Source organism: Peromyscus leucopus, chromosome 19 (assembly GCF_004664715.2).
Source record: "Peromyscus leucopus breed LL Stock chromosome 19, UCI_PerLeu_2.1, whole genome shotgun sequence".
Taxonomy (NCBI): Eukaryota; Metazoa; Chordata; class Mammalia; order Rodentia; family Cricetidae; genus Peromyscus; species Peromyscus leucopus.
In genome coordinates, this window is record NC_051079.1 from 7,766,191 (window position 1) to 7,770,710 (window position 4,520).

Genomic DNA, 4,520 nt, shown 5'->3' on the forward strand with positions numbered 1-4,520 from the left:
TTGGTGACAATGATAATACCAGTTCTAATAATTTATATAGATATTTTTCCTTCCATAATATATCCTAATTACAGTTTTCCTTCCCTGTACTTCTCCCAGTACCTCCTGACATCCCTTCCCATCCAGACCCACCCCCTTTCTTCCTCTCATTAGAAAAAAGGCTTCTATAACATAATAAAATAAAATAAAAAGATCAAACAAAAATAACACTTCAGAATAGTGCAAAACAAACAGAAGGAAAAGAGCCCACAAGAAGGCTCAAGAAACAGAGATCTATTAGTTTGTATACTTAGGAATTCCATGAGAACACTAAACTGGAAGCCATAATATATACACAGAGGTTCTGTTAGGTAAAATAGAGAAGAAAAAAAATATTTGGATAAAATAAGATTAAAATTAAAAATAAGATTTAAAAAAAGAAAAAGCCCTGTCATGATACCGTGAAACAAAACACCCCCAAAACTTCTGCTGAGTTCATTTTCTGTTGCCCATCTCCTGCTGACATGAAGCCTATCTTTAAGAGTAGTTCACTCCGAGTACCTGTCACCAGACCCTCCCAGTGTACCCATCCAGCTTAGTTCTCAGACATGTCGAAACAAGACCCACAGGGAAGTTGCATGGACACTACAGTAGAGTGCTCCAACAACAGCCAGGCCTGCCAGTCTCACAGTATCTATCACCCGTCTACCTTGACATTCCATGGAGCTGTAGAATCCATCTGTTTGTCCATCTGCTGAAGTGAGAAAAGAATTCATGCACTGATTTAAAACCAAAAAACAAAAACAACACAAAACAAAAACAAAGCAAAAAACTAAAAACAAAAAACAACCACCACGAAATCCCTTCTTTCTAGCTAAACAAAAATGTGCAGTTAATACTTGGCGCATGAAGACAAAAGGGGCCGCAGCGGTCTTAGCGGGAGGGAGTGAAGCATCAGCATCTGGCCGCTGCGGGCACTGAGTGAGATGCAGCACTGAGGCTTCTTCCTTCTAGCCCTTCTTGCCCTCCTGGCGCTCACCTCCGCGGTGGCCAAAAAGAAAGACAAGGTGAAGAAGGGCAGCCTGGGGAGCGAGTGTTCCGAGTGGACCTGGGGGCCCTGCACCCCCAGCAGCAAAGACTGCGGCATGGGTTTCGGTGAGGGTACCTGTGGAGCCCAGACCCAGCGCATCCATTGCAAGGTGCCCTGCAACTGGAAGAAGGAATTTGGAGCCGACTGCAAATACAAGTTTGAGAGTTGGGGGGCGTGCGATGGGGGCACCGGCACCAAAGCCCGCCAAGGGACCCTGAAGAAGGCTCGCTACAACGCCCAGTGCCAGGAGACCATCCGCGTGACCAAGCCCTGCACCTCCAAGACCAAGTCGAAGACTAAAGCCAAGAAAGGGAAAGGAGAGGATTGACGTCAGGATGCTGGAGAGCCTATCTGGAGAGCCTATGGCCTTCCCTGGGTCCCGGAAGGAGCCTTCCTTTCCCACCAGCCTAAAATATAATCCATCAGTGCCTTTTGTCCATGACGCCCTGCCTCTGCCCTCTCATGCCCACACCAAGTGCCCAAAGTGCGGAGGGACAAGGGATTCTGGGAAGCTTGAGCCTCCTCACAGAGGGATCCGATTCCCAGCACCCCATTTTGTTGTCCCCACCCTGATACCTGTTACTAAGAAATGAATAAAATGAGCTCACATTTTTTTCTCCAAAAAAAAAAAAAAAAAAAAAAAAAAACTTGGCGCTTGATAACGCAGTAGTGAGTGTGGACCCAAGCCTCTCTGTATATCTGGGAGCTCTTTGCTTTGTTTTTTCCTTGCCAGTATTCTGCCTGTCGTTTGCTTCCGTGGTGTTGTATTTACCTAGCAAGCACACCTGTGGTTGTGAAAATAGTACAGCAAAAAGAGAAAGAAACCCTGCTTACTGATGTGCTAGACTCGTGTGTCTTTTAAGCATTCTAGTTTCACCTTACCTGGAGGTATCAGGAAAATGTAAAAACTCAAAAGTGAAATAAAACGTTTTATCAGTTAAAAAAAAAAAAAAAAGAGTAGTTCATTTCCCCAGTGAGACAATCTTGGAGAAAACTAAATTCCCATTCACAAATGCTTATCAATAGAGATTACTTCTGGGTTACAGATAGGGGTTTGTGTTTATCTCTCCTTCCAGCTCTAGGACTCCATCTGGTGCAGATCTATGCATGTCCCGTGCATGCTGCCTCGATATATGCGAGTTCATATGTGTATCAACCATGTTGACTTCAAGGGCCTTGTTTTCTTGGTGTCCTCCATCCCCTCTGGCTCTTACTCCTGCCTCCTTTTCCACGGGGTATCCTAAGCTCTGAGGGGAGGGATTTGACAGAGAGAGCACATTGTTTCTCTCACTCTCTCATAATGTCTGGCTGTGGGTCTCTATTTGTTCCCATCTGCTGCAGGAGAAAGATTCTCTGAGGATGACTGAGCAGGCACAAATCGTTGAGTATAGCAGAATACCATTAGGAGCCATTTTATTGATTTTTTAAAAAATTAGAACAGTAGCATTTTGTTTACCTCTAGGTCCCTGGTGTATCTAATCTCAGGTTCCTGGTCATCCAAGCAGTATTGGGTATGGGTTCTATCTCAATGAGTGATCCTTAATCAAATCGGATACTGGTTAGTTCTCCAACAGGCAGTGTGCCACCATTGTACTAGCACATCTTGAGATAGGACACCACTGTAGATTAAAGGGTTTGTGGCTGGCTTGATGTTTACATGTCTCCTTTGATAGTGTGCATTGTTACTCCAAGATGCTAACATGTAGAGATAAAGGTTCCATGAAGGTACCAGCTTGACTGCTCCATGTTCAATGGGTTTTATATGTGTTGTCTTCAGGATTGGGCCTGGCATCAGTTTGTGGAGAGTAACCTTCATTCTTGGCAACAGCCTGAATTGTTTGAGGATTCCCATGGGAACCATTTGTCAAGCACCTAAATTAGATGTGATACAGTCCCAGCACTGGAAGCTTCATTTGGTGACAGAGATAGTCAGGTAGGGCTCTGTCTCCCCCATTATCTCATGATTTCATTTAGATTGCTTTCATACTGTAAACATTTTAGCAAGCTTCTACAATGTTAAGTTTTTATATCATACCTCAAATGGCTCTTAATTTTAGCTGTCTCTCCCTGTATTCCCTCCTTCATCCTCATCTTCCCTTCCCCTCCCCACTGGATCCTTCTACTTCAGCACCCCACATCCATCCATAACTATCCATTCTATTTCCTTTTCCTAGGGATCTCTATTTGGCCCCCTCTAGTCCCTTACTCTTTACATAATCTTTGTGGTTCTAGGGACTGTAACTTAGTTATCTTGACTAATATCCACATATAAATGAATACATACTATATTTTGCTGTGGGATGTTCTGTATGTCCTGTGGGAGCCTGTTCTTGGGTTCCTCATGGCTTTACCCAGCAGGTCCTCATAGAGGATGATTAGGACCACGGGCCTGAGTGCAGGTGTCTGAGATGGTCTACACTTGGCTGTGCTGGGGGATGGTCTGTATGGCAAATGTGTTGCTCTGATTGGTCAATAAATAAAACCTGATTGGCCGTGGCTAGGCAGGAAGTATAGGCGGGACTAACAGAGAGGAGAAATAAAAGAACAGGAAGGCAGAGGACTGACTCACTGCCAGCTGCCACCCTGACAAGCAACATGAAAAGATGCCAGTAAGCCACGAGCCGCATGGTAGGGTATAGATTTGTGGAAATGGATTAATTTAAGCTATAAGAACAGTTAGCAAGAAGCCTGCCACAGCCATACAGTTTGTAAACAACATAAGCCTCTGTGTTTACTTGGTTGGGTCTGAGCAGCTATGGGACTGGTGGATGACAAAGATTTGTCCTGACTGTGGGCAAGGCAGGAAAACTCTAGCTACAATATTGATTTTTCTGTGTCTGGGTTCCCTCACTTAAAATGATTTTTTCTAGTTCCATCCATTTACCTGTGAATTTTATGATTTCCTTTTTAATGGCTGAGTAATACTTCATTTTATGTAATAATTTGTGAATGTATATAACATGTAAATATATGTATTTATATTTATAAATATGTTGAGTATCATTGTAGATATATTTGATAAAGTGATTTCAATATTCACATGGAAGAAAAGTGAGTGAGGTAAAGTGAAAAGTGTTCAGAAAATAAGTAATGAAGAGGCTGAGTGAGTAGACACTAGAACAGTGCCACAGGTATTCACAGAAGCTCCTGGAGGCACAGACATACTCCATCGACTGGCAAAGTACAGTCAGAATGGAACTGCCTGGTTTTAGGTGTAAGGCTGCAGGGCTTGTCACAATTTTATTCTCAGAGTAGATGTGTTATATTATACTTCTAGAACACAGTGTATTCTGAAAACCACATGCCGAGAAAAAATGTTTGAAATTTATATCACTCACTACAAGACCTAGTATGTATTTATTATAATTGGCATTGGAATATGAAATACTAATTATTATTAATGTAAAAAATGACATAGTTGACTTGATATTTACACACACACACACATGCA

At 42.7% G+C, this 4,520-nt stretch overlaps 1 pseudogene; it reads left to right on the forward strand.

Annotated features, from left to right (window-relative positions):
- Window positions 1-965: 965 nt before the first annotated feature.
- On the forward strand, window positions 966-1,600 carry LOC114708628 (annotated as a pseudogene).
- The last annotated feature ends 2,920 nt before the right edge of the window (window positions 1,601-4,520 follow it).